Source organism: Grampus griseus (assembly GCF_964374135.1).
Source record: "Grampus griseus genome assembly, chromosome: 7".
Classification (NCBI taxonomy): domain Eukaryota; kingdom Metazoa; phylum Chordata; class Mammalia; order Artiodactyla; family Delphinidae; genus Grampus; species Grampus griseus.
The window spans coordinates 74,914,688-74,933,474 of record NC_139001.1 but is presented as its reverse complement, the minus strand read 5'-3'; positions in this window follow the sequence as shown (position 1 = coordinate 74,933,474).

Here is an 18,787-nt window from a genome sequence, read left to right as displayed (position 1 = left end):
AAAATTACCAGGAAAAAAACTAAAAATTACTAGGTGTGCAAATATACACAATATTGACATATCTCTAGTCTGACTGACAATGAAAAAAAGAGAAAAAGCAATATTACCATTATCATAAATGAAAAAGGAGGACTTCACTACAAACTCAAACAGATACTCATTTCAAGGATAAGTATTACAAACAATGTTTTGCCCGTAATTTTGACAACTTAGAGTAAAAAGATCAATTCCTTGAAAGACATAAACAAAACTCACTCAAAAAGAAACAGTTACCTAAATAATTCTCTATGTATTTATTAAATACATTTCTGTTTTAAAACCATCCAACAAAAAACTTCAAGCCCAGATGGTCTACTGGCAAATTTTACCAGACAATTAAGGAAAAAAATACCAATTCTACACAATCTTTTCTAGGAAACTGAGGAAAAAGATCTTCAAAAATTATTTTATGAATCCAATATACTCCCGTCTCTGACATCAACACTAGACAAAGACTTTGCAGGAAAAGAAAAAAATAGCCCACTATTACTAAAAAACATGGATGGAAATATCAACAAAACATTAGCAAATCAAATTCACCAATATATAAAAACTATAATATATTATAACCAAGTAGTTTATTCCAGGAATGCAAGGCTGATTCACCATTCAAATATCACTCAATGTAATTCACCATATTAATAGACTAAACACACACACAAACAGACACACACACGAATGTGGTAAATTGATTTTTGACAGAAGTGTAAAGGCAATTCAATGGATAAAAATACCTTTGAATGAAATAGGGCTGGACAAATTGGATACCTCTATGGGGAAAAAATGATCTCAATCCGTAATCCTTACCATATACAAAACAAATTAAAAAATGTGTCATAGAGGCAAATATAAAACATTTAACTAGAAATATTTTAGAAGAAATCTTTGGAGAAAACCTTCATATTCTTGGTTATGAAAAAAGTTCTTATATATGATACCAGAAGCAATATCCATTAAAAAATGTTAAATTGGACTTTATCAAAAATAAAAAGGATGCTCAGCAAAGGATCCACTAATATACTATTAATAAAAAGACAATTTACAGACTAACAGAATATATTTCCAATCACATATCTGATAAAGGACTTGAGTCCAAATTATACAAATTATTCAGAATTCAGTAATGAAAAAAAAACCAATCTTATTAGAAATGGAAAAAATATTTGAAAAGACACTACATTAAAGAAAATATATAGACAGTAAATAAACACAAGAAAGATGTTTAACATCAATAGTCAGTCATTAGGATAATGCACTTTTCATACAGAAATTGATAAGCTGATTCTAACATTCATATGGGAAATGAAAAAAATGAAAGTGACCAAAACAATAATAGAGAAAAAAGAGCAAAGTAAGAGACACACTATCTGACTGTAAGTCTTAATGTAAACCTACAATAATCAAGAAATTTCTACGTAGAATCCAGAGATAGCCCAATATTGATATAGTCAATTGATTTTTGACAAAGGTGCTAAAGGACTCCAAAGGGGGTAAAAATTATTTTCAAAACTATGTCTGAACAACTGGATATCCATATGGAAACAAACTTCAACTCCTACCTCAGACAATGCTTAAAAGTAAATTTGGGGTAGTACAAACTTAGCTTAAGTAAACAACCAAAAAAAAATTTCTAGAATAGAGCATAGGAAAATATTTTCAGGGACGGGCAAAAATTTATTAGAAAAGACACAGAAACAATATCTCTAAAAGGAAAAAGTAGATAAATTAGAATTTATCAAAATGTTAACTTTTTAAATCAAAAGACACTAAAAAAATGTACTAAGCATATGTCTGATTAAAGATTTGTATCCAGATTATACACAGTTAAAAACAAAAACAAAAACCTGCATCTCAATGGTAGAGTTAAAAATAAAAGACAAAACATTTTAATAGAACCTTACAGAAGACATATGACTAGACAACAAGCACATGAAGGGGTAACTGGCATTAATAGTAAATCAGAGAAGCAAAAATTATAAACATGAGGTTCTAAATCTCACCAACTACAATTGATAATATTTAAAAAGATAACACCAAATGCAAGCAAGGATGTGGGGCAACTGGAATGCTCATAAAATGATAATGAGAATGTAAACTAGAACAATAAGTTACAAAAAAGTGTGGCAGTTTCTTAAAAAATTGAACATACATCTATGATATAATCTATATAATTCCATTCCTAGGTATTTATCCAAGAGAAATAAAAATGTGTTCACAAAAGGTTTTATACTAGAATAGCTGTAGAAACTTTGTTCATAAGAGCCAAAAATTGGAAATTGTTTAAATGTTCACCAACAGGAGAATGGATAAGCCGATTGTGGAATATGCATGAAAAAAAAATCATGAAATTAGCTTGGAATGAGAGGGTAACAACTGGAAAGGAACCTGAGAAAAGTCTCTGAAGTAATAAAAATATTCTATCTCTTGATAGAGATGGAATTAGATGAGCATTTGATTGTGAAAAAACTAATTGAACTGAATGTTCTAGATTTATGTATTCTACAAAGAGAACAGTAAATAAAGATCAAATTCCTTTTTGTAGTCATAAGAATTAGTAATTTTGAAACTACCTGTATGGTCTAGGCTTGAGCAAATGAGTAAACATATTGACAGTAATGAAAGCCCAGTTTCTCACTTTTAGAAATTTAAAATATCAGTATGAACTCATGGTTTTTAGGAAAGAGAGAAAAAATAAATGGATAGATGTGAAAATGTTACTATATATGTCATATTCCTACAAAGAGGGCCTAGAAGCAATGACATGGGTATCAATGAGCACACCTATCACCCTGATCTTCGTGTCTAAACACCATTTTCCAATAAAGGTTATCAGGTGTTTTTGGAGAAAAAGTTGATTACAGAGCTGGGATATGAAAATGAATAATAAGTCTGAAATGTCTTGTACTGTCTTTAATAAGAAGGTATTAAAAATGGGAACAATCAAAAGGACACAAGTGCCAGATTTGCCCATTGAAAAAATGTGATATAAATTGTACATCAAAACTGAATAATGATATTAATGGAATACAATCTATTGCATAGAATAAAATTCCATGAGCCACACTAATGTAAATAAATAAATACATAAATAGATGACTATAGTTTATCAAGCATTCATAGTTGTTTTTAGTGGGAGGTATCTATTTAATCATATTGGTGAAAATGGAATTTCTTACAAACCATTTTGAATATCTAAAACATATACCACTGTGCTTACACATAGTATGAACTTAAATATTTGTGGAGTCTAGGAATAAAATACAGTAAGAAAAGCAAATGATATTGCATTCATTGAATGGTCTTATTTTCAACACAATATGCTATTAGACATTTTATAATAAATGTTGAAACAATTTATCCAAACTACATGTTTTTACTCATCTTTTGAGTAACAAATTACCTAGTCAACCCTATTAAAAACCACACCTCCAAGCAGCATTCTTCCCTTCCTGATGATTTCCATGATAGAGTTCCCAAATATTTCACAAGGGAATCTCATACAGAGAAAATGAGACACACACGCTGCCAGAAATGGGACACCAGGGAGCTTACTGGGATATTAATACATGTGAGTTACAGTAAATTAAACTAAATGAAGAGCTGTCGCATAGGCATTGTGTCTACTGATTGCATATGAACTATTCTGAATGAACGGCAACTATCACCTATTTACTCAGCATCAAATGAGGAAATAGGTAATATCTGCTTCTAGTTGCAGTGTAAAGAAGAAAATCTGAGTTTTTTTTGTAATTTAGCTCTTGTTATACTCTCAAACACTGAATATGCCTTATATGCATTATTTTCATTTTAAAGATTAGGTCCCCAAAATTGTATCGCAGTCTCATAATTTTGTTAACCTAGATGCTTAAGAAATGGCATTTTTAAAATTTCAGTTTGTGATGATTATTTTTTCTTTATAATCCTTTTATTCTTCCTGATTCATGTATTTTTCTAATAATCATATGTTTCTGTTAATTAAAATATATTGGACTTTAAAATGCACTTTCAGAAAAATAAATAACGAAAAGACAGCCACTAACGCAAGTTTGTTAACCTGGTTATCCAATGCCAGCTACACTGAGACACTAAATCTAAGCCTTAGCTGAGCTTTTTCTCACTGGTAACGGACATTTTACAATTCACTGTAAAGAAGAAATTGGTTTCATCTGCTAACCTTGATGTCAATATCACTGTTTTACCTTTTATACTGAACACCTTACTCTGTACAAGATTTGTTATGTTAGATACCATATTTGGGAAACAAAAGTAAATAGCACAATTTATGTGCCATTTGAAACCTTAGAGCTTCTCATGCCTTATTGCTATATCCTCATAAAATACAAGCATGAAATAATGGGAAGTTCCTTGGATTTCCCAATGAGTTAAATTCCCAGACAAAACAAATTTGGTAAAGCAAACTCCTTAGTATTAACAAATTAAGCAAATATTATTATCTCTTTGGGCCTCAGTTTTTCTCACTTTTAAACAAGATAATCCCAAGTGTTCATTGTATATTTAAGTGTGAAATGCTTATTTAAGTAAAATGAAAATAAAGATAAGAGAAATGAGAATAAAAATATATATGAATTTTCCAATTAAGAAGTCAAAAATGATATACTTCCCCTGTTATATAGGATAAGGATATCCTCAGATTATAGGAAGGGATGCATTTCCTAAAACACATAAACCATATGCCAGTCACCCATATTTGGCTACCTGCATATCTCAGCCAACCAGCTACACATCTGGAGTTTCCAGCTCTAATGACATTTCCAGACTTGGATGAAACTCTGTACCAAGGAACATGGTACAGAGCTGCTCTCCAAGTGATGATGTAATCTTTAAGTATGAGGAAGTTAATACCCTAGCGGGATAAATTTTAACCCATAGATTAAAAAGACAAGTGGGAACCTGGGAGATAAATCCCCCTTCCTTACTATATTACCCTGCCAGGGCTGCTATAACAGAGTACCACAGATTGGGTGGTTTAAACAGCAGAAGTTGATTTTCTCACAGTCGTGGAGGCTGGAAGCCCAAGATCAAGGTGTCAGCAAGTTTGGTATCTCCTGAGGCTTCTCTCCTTTGTTTTTGGACAGCATTTTTTTTCCCTGTGTCATCACATGGCCTTTCTTCTGTGCATACACACCACTGGAGTCTCTTCCTCTCCTTATAAGGACACTATTCCTATCAGATTAGGGTCACACCCTTATGACCTCATTGTGGAGCATGGGCTCTAGGCGCACGGGCCTCAGTAGTTGTGGCAGGTGGGCTCAGTAGTTGTGGCTTGTGGGCTCTAGAGCACAGTCAGTAGTTGTGGTGCACAGGCCTTGCTGCTCCATGGCATGTGGGACCCTCCCGGACCAGGGCTCAAACCCATGTCCCCTGCATTGGCAGGCGGACTCCTAGCCACTATGCCACCAGGGAAGCCCTGAACTATATTATTTTCCTTATTTCTGAAAAACTGCTTTTAATATTTCTTGCAGGACAGTTTTGCAGGCAGTGAGTTCCCACAGTTTTCTGTTTGTCTGATAAGGTCCTTATTGCTCCCTCACTTATGAAGAATAACTGCTCTGGATATAGAATTCTAAGTTGGTAAGTTTTTTTAATACTTTATTTCACTTCATTCTATTCTGACTTGCATGGTTTCTAAAGATAAATGTATTTCTTATTTTTTCTCCAAGAAAAGTTATTAATTTTCAGTTTGCTAAACTTACTTTTTGTTGTAATTACAGAATGGTAAATTCCAAGCTCTTTACATTTAGGACCTGAAACCAGAAGTCCCTGAAGCTAGTTTTGGATTTTTCTGTTTTGTTTGTTTTGTTTTTAATAAGAAACTACTATGGATTAGGAGCTCTGGTCTGAAGGGCTGTTGCGAGGTCTATGAACATGGCACCCTATGAGAAACTGAAGCTAGACTACACAAAAAGGAAAAAAAAGAAGTCCACAGGAAGAAAAGAGAATATGAAGAATTAAAATTCTTGCTGCCTCTGAATATTATTGGCCCTTGAGGTGGAGTAGACTACAGGAAACTCCAATTTGGTTAAGGAATAAACTTCCGTGTGGCTGATAGGGTCTTGGTGCTTAGACTGGGTGTCAGGCCTGTGCCTCTGATGTGGGAGAGCTGAGTTCAGAACATTGGACCACCAGAGACCTCCCAGCCCCACATATTATCAGTCTGATAGAGCTCTCCAGGAGACCTCTGTCTCAATGCTAAGACCCAGCTCCACTCAATGACCAGCAAGCTTCAGTGCTGGACACCCCATGCCAAACAACTAGGAAGACAGAAACACAACCCTACCCATTAGCAGAGAAGCTGACTAAAATCATAAGAAGTTCACAGACACCCCAAAACACACCACCAGACACGGTCTTGCATACCAGAAAGACAAGATCCAGCCTCACCCCCAAGAACACAGGCACCAGTCCCCTCCTCCAGGAAGCCTACACAACTAACTGAACCAACCTTATCTCCTGGGGGCAGACACCAAAAACAAAGGGAAATATGAACCTGAAGCCTGTGAAAAGGAGACCTCAAACACAGTAAGTTAAGCAAAATGAGAAGACAGAAAAATACGCAGCAGATGAAAGAGCAAGGTCCACCAGACCTTTTTTGGTCCACCAGACCAAAAAAATGAAGGGGAAATAGGCAGTCTACCTGAAAAAGAATTCAGAGTAATGATAGTAAATATGATCCAAAATCTTGGAAATAGAATGGACAAAATACAAGAAACGTCTAAGAAGGACCTAGAACAACTAAAGAGCAAATCAACAAGGATAAACAACACAGCAAATGAAATTAAAAATTCTCTAGAAGGAATCAACATCAGAATAACTGAGGCAGAAGAACGAATAAGTGACCTGGAAGACGAAATAGTGGAAATAATTACCACGGAGCAGAATAAAGAAAAACGAATGAAAAGAATAAAGGACAGTCTCAGAGACCTCTGGGACAACATTAAATGCACCAACATCTGAATTATATGGGTGTCAGAAGAAGAAGAGAAAAAGAAAGTGTCTGAGAAAATATCTGAAGAGATTATACTTGACAACTTCCCTAATATAGGAAAGGAAATAGTCAATCAAGTCCAGGAAGCACAAAGAGTCCCATAGAGGATAAATCCAATGACAAAAACGTCAAGACACATGTTAATCAAACTATCAAAAATAAAATACAAAGAAAAAATATTAAAAGCAGCAAGGGAAAAGCAACAAATAACATACAAGGGAATTCCCAAAAGGTTAACAGCTGATCTTTCAGCAGAAACTCTGCAAGCCAGAAGGGAGTGGCAGGACATATTTAAAGTGATGAAAGGGGAAAACTTACAACCAAGATTACTCTACCCTGCAAGGATCTCATTCAAATTTGACGGAGAAATTAAAACCTTTACAGACAAGCAAAATCTCAGAGTATTCAGCACCACCAAACCAGCTTTACAACAAATGCTAAAGGAACCTCTCTAGGCAGGAAACACAAGAGAGGGAAAACACCTACAGTAACAAACCCAAAACAATTAAGAAAATGGGAATAGGAACATACATATTGATGCTTACCTTAAATGTAAATGGGTTAAATACTCCAACCAAAAGACACAGTCTGGCTCAATGGAAAAAAAAAAACAAAAAAACACCTGTATATATGCTGGCTACAGGAGACCCACTTCAGACCTGGGGACACATATAGACTGAGGGGATGGAAAAAGATATATTCAATGCAGATGGAAATCAAAAGAAAACTGGAGTAGCAATTCTCTTATCAGACAAAATAGACTTTAAAATAAAGACTATTACAAGAGACAAAGAAGGACACTACATAATGATCTAGGAATCAATCCAAGAAGAAGATATAACAATTATAAATACTTATGAACCCAACATAGGAGCACCTTAATACAAAGGCAAATGCTAAGATCAATAAAAGGGGAAACTGAGAGTAACACAATAATAGTATGGGACTTTAATATCCCACTTTCACCAATAGACAGATCAACCAAAATAAAAATAAATAAGGAAACACAAGCTTTAAACGACACATTAAAAAAGATGGACTTAATTGATATTTATAGGACATTCCATCCAAAAACAACAGAATACACTTGCTTCTCAAGTGCTCATGGAACATTCTCCAGGACAGATCATGTCTTGGGTCACAAATCAAGTCTTGGTAAATTAAAGAAAATTTAAATCATATCAAGTATGTTTTCCTACCACAACGCTATGAGATTAGAGGAAAAAAACTGTAAAATATACAAACACATGGAGTTTAAACAATACGTTCCTAAATAACAAAGAGACCACTGAAGAAATCAAAGAGGAAATCAAAAGATACCTAGAAACAAATGACAACGAAAACACGACGACCCAAAACCTATGGGATGCAGCAAAAGCAGTTCTAAGAGGAAAGTTTAAAGCAATACAATACTACCTCAAGACAAGAAACATCTCAAATAAACACCTAACCTTACACCTAAGCAATTAGAGAAAGAAGAACAAAAAATCCCCAAAGATAGCAGCAGGAGAGTAAGCATAAAGATCAGATCAGTAATAAATGAAAATGAAATGAAGGAAACAATAGCAAAGATCAATAAAACTAAAGGCTGGTTCTTTGAGAAGATAAAATTGATAAACCATGAGCCAGAATCATCAAGAAAAAAGGGAGAAAACTCAAATCAACAGAATTAGAAATGAAAAAGGGGAAGTAACAACTGACACTGCAGAAATACAAAGGATCATGAGAGATTACTACCAGCAACTATATGCCAATAAAATGGACAACCTGGAAGAAATGGACAAATTCTTAGAAGAGCACAACCTTCTGAGATTGAACCAGGAAGAAACAGAAAATATAAACAGACCCATCACAAGTACTGAAATTGAAACTGTGATTAAAAATCTTCCAACAAATAAAACCCCAGGACCAGATGGATTCACAGGCAAATTCTATTATTAGAGAATGCAAGGATTCTTCAATATACATAAATCAATCAATGTGATAAACCATATTAACAAACTGAAGGATAAAAACCATATGATAATCTCAATAGATGCAGAAAAAGCTTTTCACAAAATTGCACATCAATTTATGATAAAAACTCTCTAGAAGGTAGGCATAGAGCGAACTTACCTCAACATAATAAAGGCCATATATGACAACCCACAGCCAACATCGTGCTCAATGGTGAAAAACTGAAACCATTTCACTAAGATCAAGAACAAGACAAGGTTGGCCACTCTCACCACTATTATTCAACATAGTTTTGGACTTTTTTTGCCAAAGCAATCAGAGACAAAAAAGAAAAAAAAGGAATCGAAATCGGAATTGAAGAAGTAAAACTGTCACTGTTTGCAGATGACATGATACTTTACATAGAGAATCCTAAAGATGTTACCAGAAAACTACAAGAGCTAATCAATCAATTTGGTAAAGTAGCAGGGTACAAAATTAATGCACAGAAATCTCTTGCATTCCTATACACTAATGTTGATAAATCTGAAAGAGAAATTAAGGAAACATACCCATTTACCATTGCAACAAAAAGAATATAATACCTGGGAATAAACCTTCCTAAGGAGACAAAAGACCTATATGCAGAAAACTATAAGACACTGATGAAAGAAATTAAAGATGATAGCAACAGATGGAGAGATATACCATGTTCTTGGATTGGAAGAATCAACATTGTGAAAATGACTATACAACCCAAAGCCATCTACAGATTCATTGCAATCCTATCAAACTACCAATGGCATTTTTCACAAAACTAGAACAAAAAATTTCACAATTTGTGTGGAAACACAAAAGACCCCGAGTAGCCAAAGAAATCTTGAGAAAGGAAAATGGAGCTGGATGAATCAGGCTCCCTGACTTCAGACTATACTACAAAGCTACAGTAATCACGACAGTATGGTACTGGCACAAAAAGAGAAATATAGAGCAATGAAAGAGGATAAAGCCCAGAGATAAACTCACTCCCATATGGTCACCTTATCTTTGATAAAGGAGGCAAGAATATACAGTGGCGAAAAGACAGCCTCTTCAATAAGTGGTGCTGGGAAAACTGAACAGCTACATGTAAAAGAATGAAATTAGAACACTCCCTAACACGATACACAAAAATAAACTCAAAATAGACTAAAGACTTAAATGTAAGGCCAGACACTATAAAATTCTTAGAGGAAAACATAAGCAGAACACTCTATGACATAAATCACAACAAGATCCTTTTTGACCCACCTCCTAGAGAAATGGAAATGAAAACAAAAATAAACAAATTGGACCTAATGAAACTTCAAAGCTTTTGCACAGCAAAGGAAACCATAAACAAGATGAAAAGACAGCCCTCAGAATGGGAGAAAATATTTGCAAACGAAGCAACTGACAAAAGATTAATCTCCAAAATATATAAATAGCTCATGCAGCTCAGTATCAAAAAAACAAACAACCCAATCCAAAAATGGGCAGAAGACCTAAATAGACGTTTCTGCAAAGAAGACATAAATGTTGTCAACAAACACACGAGAGGATGTTCAACATCACTAACCATTAGAGAAATGAAAATCAAAACTGCAATGAGGGATCACCTCACACTGGTCAAAATGGCCATCATCAAAAAAATCTACAGACAATAAACGCCGGAGAGGGCGTGGAGAAAAGGGAACCCTCTTGCACTGTTGGTGGGAATGTAAATTGGTAGAGCCACTATGGAGAACAGTATGGAGGTTCCTTGAAAAAGTAAAAATAGAACTACCATATGATCTAGCAATCCCAGTACTGGGCATATACCCTGAGAAAACCATAATTCGAAAAGTGTCATGTAGCACAATGTTCACTGCAGCACTATTTACAATAGCCAGGACATGGAAACAACCTAAGTGTCCATCATCAGATGAATGGATAAAGAAGATGTGGTGCATATATACAATGGAATATTACTCAGCCATAAAAATAAATGAAATTGAGTTATTTGTAGTGAGGTGGATGGACCTAGAGTCTGTCATACAGAGTGAAGTAACTCAGAAAGAGAAAAACAAATACTGTATGCTAACACATATATATGGACTCTGAAAAAAAAAAAAGGGTTCTGAAGAACCTAGGGGCAGGACAGGAATAAAGACTCAGTCATAGAGAATAGACTTGAGGACATGGGGAGGGGGAAGGGTAAGCTGGAACGAAGTGAGGAAGTGGCACTGACATATATACACTACCAAATATAAAATAGATAACTAGTGGGAAGCAGCCACATAGCACAGGGAGATCAGCTCAGTGCTTTTTGACCACCTAGAAGGGTGGGATAGTATTGTGGGAGCAAGACACAAGAGGGAGGGGATATGGGCATATATGTATACATATAGCTCATTCACTTTGTTATACAGCAAAAATTAATACAACAATGTAAAGCAATTATACTCCAATAAAGTTGTTAAAAAAAAAAGGAAAGCACTGTGAACAAGTCCACGAAGATAAATTTGAAAACTTACAAGTAATTGATATTTTTCTAGAAGTATATAAATTGCAAAAAATCGAATTACAAAGAAATAGGAAATATAATTTAAATTATCCTAATAAATTTATTATCCTAATAAATTTAGTTAGTGATTTAAACATCCCCACAAAAAGACACTAGGAACTAAGGCTTTTACAGGTAAATTTTATAAGCCTTTTAAAAAAATAAAGAATTCTTAGGTACGAAACATTTGTATAGAAAAAAAAAAGAAAAAGAAAAAAAATTCCTACTAGAAATATAGGAAAAGAAATGAAACTTCTTAAACTAGTAGCATTTATTTTACAGAAACCTACAGCAAGCATACTGGAGAATGGTGAAACTTAGAAACGTTTTTGTTAAAGTCAGACGCCAGATAATGATGCCACATATTACCAGTTAGATTCAGTGTTTCACTGATGCTCCTATTTAGGTAATAAGACAAGAAAAATAAATATAAGATAGATACCTCCTTTCTTTCATTCCTTATTGTCATTGGCAGAATTCAGTTCCTTTATTTTGCAGGATAAAGTCTCCATTTTCTTGCTGGCTGGCAGCCAGGAATAGCTCTCAGATCCAAAAGGTCTCTGCAAGGCCCCCTCTATCTCAGCAACACAGAATCTCCCTTACATCAACACTTTTCAAACTTCCAATCTCTTATTCTCTTCTGCTGATAGCCTCAGAAAACTTTCTGCTTTGAAAGAGCTCGTGTGATTCAGTCAGGTCTATGGGGATAATCTCATTAACTTAATGTCAACAGATTAATAACCTCAATTATGTCTGCAAAATCCCTTTTTCTATATAACAGAATAATGACAGTAACACCACTATGGGGTGGAGATCATGAGGGTCATCTTAGAATTCTGCCAACCATACTACTCATACCACTGTCAACCGTGTTAGACTGATATTTAGTGAAAGCAAAATGTTCATTATTGTTTCACTAAAATACTTTAGTTGTAGAAATTATGAATTCATGAATGAGCTGACAACATAGTCACTCACAAAAGCCTTGTAACTTAATTCTGGTTTTGCTTACATATCATCACATCACATGTGATTGGATTTTAGAAGCATTATCAATAATTAACTTTGTTGCACTTCCCTAGGTTGTAATTGTTGGTGAAAATGATCTTTTTAACTCAACTTCTAAAAAAAATTATTTCTGTGAAATGAAGCCACTTACCTAAGGATTTGCTTCAATTGCATAAAAGAAGTGTATCTAGGTATAAAATATAATTATCAATGTTTGTTTAATCCTTATCCAATTATCAATGTTCAGAAAGGAAGGATTAAAAGGAGTAAACAACTTACCAGTAGTTTATTACATCCTGAAGTAGAATTGATATGTTGTATAATTGTGTCTTCAGACTGAACAAGGATATCAAATTCTTCTTTAAGATAGATTTCTTTCCATTCTGGGATGATCTGAGAAAATGCATTGGGTATACACCCATAAACTAGACATAAAGTGGTAATATTCTTGATCCTAGTGAGCTCCTTGAAAATAAGAAAGGTTTCTTTGAATTCTTTTTCCCTTCAGCCATCAGTGCCTAGAACACAGTCAACTGATCAGAGTACTCCAATGGTAATTTCACCATTGTCACAAACCATTGGCTCTGGCCCAGTTTATAGACATATTATCTTAGAACCATGCAGTGACTTTTAAATATTAGAATCAGGTGTCAATACTTTTTACATTAGGAGATTTTATATTTTTTAAACAAATATAGATGTTTGACTTATTCTGAAACACAGAACCCACATTCCCATATACAACCTATCCTCTGAAAGTGCTCCAGTTCAGCTGGGGCAAGCACTCTCCAGTTTAGCATGGTGTACAACCAGGTTGGTTTGCTTATTTACATTACCTACCTGGATCCAATGGGATTTTAAGTTTTCTATCATTTCTTCTCGCTAAATGTTGTTTTCATGATGTGTTTCAGATATGCTAGTCTCGATGAATATTCTAAGGAAGAAAAATAAAGCAATACGCTTAAGGTTATTAAGTAAAGAAACTCGACTAAACACATTTTTGAAACACCATTGCCTGCAGAGCATTTTAATGAATAACTCTTATTAATATATAACAGAGCTCACAATTTATGGTACATATTATATATTTATATTATTCTTTGCTGTTCTTACCCACTGAAAAGAATACGACACCACTTGTCATAGCCAGGCTCCTCTAGCTTATGGCAAAATTTACATGCTAAAATTTTGGGCAGAGGGAAAGGAGGAGAAAGATTTGCAATTCCAGGGCAACAAGAATAAGGGGAAAAGGAAAGTAAAACAGAGAAAGAGGAAAAACTAATCCAAGGTGGTACTTGAACTAGTAAATCAAAGCTTTACAAGAAAACTTAGGTCAATGCTCAGTAACATGAGATATTACTGCAATGGCCATATGGAATCATCATGCTTCATAACAGCCATTACTTGTTCCTTCCTGTCTCCTGTCTCTCACTGGTCAAAATTCCATTTTTTTTTTTTTATGTTGGTTACCTATCTCCTCCAAGTAGCCATTAGGAAAGATATATATACCACAGTAGGATGCTTCACCAGAGTCCGACAGCAGTGAGAAGTTCCAGAACCTTCAGGGTCTGGTTGGGTTGGATCTACAAGCCAGAACTGCTGCTGTTTTCTCTATAACAGGCACAATTTAGGTCTTGTTGGAGATCTACACTTACCCAGGGTCAGGCTGATACAGCCAAAAATGTTAGGAAATGAGTCACTGGCAATGGCACCCAGGAATCTTCACTAGGCAAATAGCTCAGAAAGCAAACAGAACCAAGCAAATTGGGAGGATAGATACTTCAAGGTTGATATACTTTCTATCAGGTAATGCTTAATTCTGAAAAGCTAACACAGCAGGAAAAAAGCAACAACTTTAGAGGAACTGTGATTCAGTTTTCCCTGTTGCAAAGATCTTCTTCAATTAGGTATTTGAAATCATTTTCCTTTAAGGTTTTTTTTTTCTTTTCACAGTTTACTAATTTCCTTTACATATTAGAAATTTCTCTAGTTGTATGTAAAGTGACATGACCTTTCCGGTTTTTATCTTTGTTCCCACTAAGGCTCTGGCATTGCTGCTTTTCAGCTTGGTGCTCTGTGGTGACCTAGATGGGTGGGATGGAGGTAGGGGAGGGATGTCCAAGAGGGAGGGGATATATGTATACATACAGCTGATTCACTTCGTTGTACAGCAGAAACTAATACCACATTGTAAAGCAAGTCTACCCCAACTAAAAAAAAAAGATTGGCTTGCGTTTATCCTGCTCCACACAAAGTGTCTTCTTCAAATTGAAGACTGATATTTTTCTTTGATTCCTGATGTCCAGTTTTATACAAGTTTCTCAATTTACTTCCACAAATACACCAAACCAGGGCTACTGGATTTTTCTCTCAGTATAGACATTGTAGCCTAGACTTAAAAACATCCAGAAGAAAAACCTCCCAAGAGGTTTCTAACTTTAACATATTCAAATCTCTTCCTTTTAGGCCCCTCTTCTCTTTAGGCATTCTGGAATTTCCTTTTCTGAGATTCAAGATCAGCTAAGTATTTATATTTTTCTACTTGTCTACATACATAGATGGTCAACATATTCTGATCCTTCCTCATCAGTCTGACTAGTCTACTGATTCCAAATTGTATGCTTCCTTTCTTATTTTCTCTCCAAAGGAATTTCAGTTTGGGAATAAAATTTTTGTTGAAATGGAGAGAAACTCTGGAAATTTGTTTTCCTTTCTTTACTACATTTTCAGCATGGATGAAGCAGCAACAAGATGTATATTTATACCATCTCTCCATTCTCCCACACGTACTTTTAACAATAAATCAAATAAATCTACACACCATCCTGTGAGTCAATCCAGGTGTTATGCTCCATCTATAGTCCCATCTAGTAATATGTCCTCTCTTTTTATACCCCCAAAGCCCTTAATGTTTATGAAATGTCTTTACCACAAAGACATTTAGTACTCATCATCAGCAATAATAACAATATGTGAGATTAGTAGTACTGGGGGTAGGGGTGGGAAAGAAGCAAATTTATGCTTATTTCTAGGGACATCTGGAAGGCTGGTAAGGACTCTTAGTCAAAAAGTAAGACTGAGATAACACTAGTTAGTGATTTATAATATTCTTTTTAAAGCTTGAAACTCCATGGGAGGCACCAGCTTCTCTCCATTCTTTCAGGATGTATAAATGGATGTTTTGTACTTGGTGTAAATGGTTACCAAGCATGGTTTTAGCTGTATGATCAGTGGGCAAAAAGCCCTCTCTGGAATTGGGTGCTTGGGTTCCCTTGAAATTGAGCCACCTCACACAAATCTGGGTGTTTCATAATCTGAACCTGAAGCATGTCCTTTGAGGCTGGAAAGGATCCCAGAGGGCTGTACCTGGAAGTTTTTGGACCTTTCTGTGATTGCGTGTTCTTTCATTCTCCTGTTGTGCTGTATACTTCACTTTTCTTAAAGGCTTACATGAGTTCACTCTGTGGAGTCTTTTGAGTCCTTTCAATTAACCAACCAGTGTAAATTGATGGAAGTCTCAACAATACATGTAAAACATCACTCTATTCAGTGTAGGTATTTTGTTTTGTTTTGTTTTTTTTCTGCGGTACGCGGGCCTCTCACTGCCGTGACCTCTCCCGCCGTGGAGCACAGGCTCTGGATGCGCAGGCCCAGCGGCCATGGCCCACGGGCCCAGCCGTTCTGCGGCATGCGGGATCCTCCCGGACCGGGACACGAACCCGCGTCCCCTGCATCAGCAGGCGGACTCTCAACCACTGCGCCACCAGGGAAGCCCCAATGTAGGTATTTTGAAAGGGGTGTAACTCTACCTCATTTCACAGATAGAGAAATGAAACCAGAGAAGTGATATGGTATGTTCAGTATACCACAACAAATTTCAAACTATCATATTAGTTTAAAAAAAAATGTATAAGAGAATGCTCACTGAGTTAAGAATAATAAGAATTAGGGTTTTACTTCAGCTCTGCTATCAGCAAGTTATGCCACCAGAAAAAAATGGCTTAATCATCATAGTCCTCATATGGTAAACTGAAGTAATAACACAGCCTGTATCTGTCTCATTGTTACTGAGCAAAAATAGAAGCATTTTTACAATAGATGGGCAACCATCTCTCTTTCAAGATGACAGATGGTAAAAGCTGTTCAGAATCAGATGATGATAACTGATCAAGATGTTACAGAATAAAGTACATAACTCCTAATGAGAAGCAAGGATCGGGGGGGATATTTTGATGCAGAATTTTTGAGTATTAAAGAGAAGATGAGAAAATTTTATGAGAAAAAAAATGAGTTTTTCAACACAAAATCAAGATAATATTTATTGATACTTTCAATTATTTTAAAAAAAGGAGTGAAAGGAAATAGTAGGCTAAGGAATTAGAATATACAAATTAAGAAGACAAAATTGAGAAGCTACAAATAAACTGAAGAGTTTTATTTTTGAGAAATTGAAATTTAAAAAAAATTTAACTAAAAGAGTGAGGAAGATTGTGTCAGAATAAGAAATCTAATCTGTGGAGGAAAAAAAGATTCAGAAGCTATCACAGAAATGAATATGATTAAGCTGTTTGAAAATAATTTACTGGGGCTTCCCTGGTGGCGCAGTGGTTGAGAGTCCGCCTGCCGATGCAGGGGACACGGGTTCGTGCCCCAGTCCGGGAAGATCCCACATGCCGCGGAGCGGCTGGGCCCGTGAGCCATGGCCACTGAGCCTGCGCATCCAGAGCCTGTGCTCCGCAACGGGAGAGGCCACAACAGTGAGAGGCCTGCGTACCGCAGAAAAAAAAAAAAAAGAAAATAATTTACTGATTTAGTAATTTTGAATGAATTGATACTGTTTTCAATACATTAAAGATAGAGGTGAATTGAATAACATAAATGAAAAACAGAAATGGACAACACAAATGACATTTTAAATAAACATGTATGCGTATACACACACACACACACACATATAGAGAGAGAGAGAAGACAGAAGACAATGAAGGCCATTCTCATGAATGAATCCCAAAGAAAATATATTTCTTTTGAAGATTTCTTACTATAAACATCAATCTGTAAGAAAAGGAGCACTGTGCTGATAATTAGTGAAAAAAGTCAACTGTTTGCTACAAATAGAAACTTGAGAAGGAAATTTTCTAAGTGTAAATCATAAAAAACTTTTTGATAAAAGCAACCATGATTTTTCTTTTAAAATTATTTAAATAGCACCTACTATTAAGTAAGAACAAAGAGCTGATACTAATTTTATTACTATATTTGTAGCAAAACAGTAGCAGGAGGTTACTAAGTGTCAAAATTGGATACAATGTCACAACTAAAAAATTAGCAAAGACCTAGAACTGGAATCACCACTGTACTATAATTAATTGCCTACTATTTGGGGGAACAAATAAATATGTGTACAGAATTATTTTATATGTATTAAATTAAATTAACTACAAGCGTGGTTTACAGATTAGTGGAAAAGGTGCACTGTCATATATTTATGATATTTTTGTTATTGTTAAATTTATTGTTGCAAAGAACATTTGTAAAATTACATTTACCCACTCTATTTCCTTAGGTTGAAATACAAGTATAAATTACTTCATTAAAGATATAGGAACTTTTTTTTTTTTTTGGTACGCGGGCCTCTCACTGTTGTGGCCTCTCCCATTGTGGAGCACAGGCTCTGGAGGCGCAGGCTCAGCGGCCATGGCTCACGGGCCTAGCCGCTCCACGGCACGTGGGATCTTCCCAGACCAGGGTACGAACCCGCGTCCCCTGCATCAGCAGGTGGACTCTCAACCACTGTGCCACCAGGGAAGCCCTATAGGAACATTTTTAATGTTTTAATATAAACTGGCATACACATTGACCATAAACAGTTCAATACATGGTTTTTCCTTGCTCAATATAGAAGCATGATTTAGAAATCTAAATTGAACACCACTTTATATTTCTTTCAGCAACGGATTAAGTTCATCTAACAGGTTGTCAACAGGTCCTAAGGTACTCAGGTTTTTTAGTTTGCCCTGCTTTTATGTGGGAAGTCCAAATTTGAAAATTTCCACTAGATTTTACAACATCCCTTTACATCTTTGTAATTTAGTCATTTTGCCTTACAATGCCATACAATGGGCTATTACATTCCTTGGTGAAATGTAAAATTTAAAGAGATATTAAACCTAAATAACTTCACTGCCTATAAGAGAAATGACAGGGAAATGCTGTCCTAGATCATGTTGTTTTAT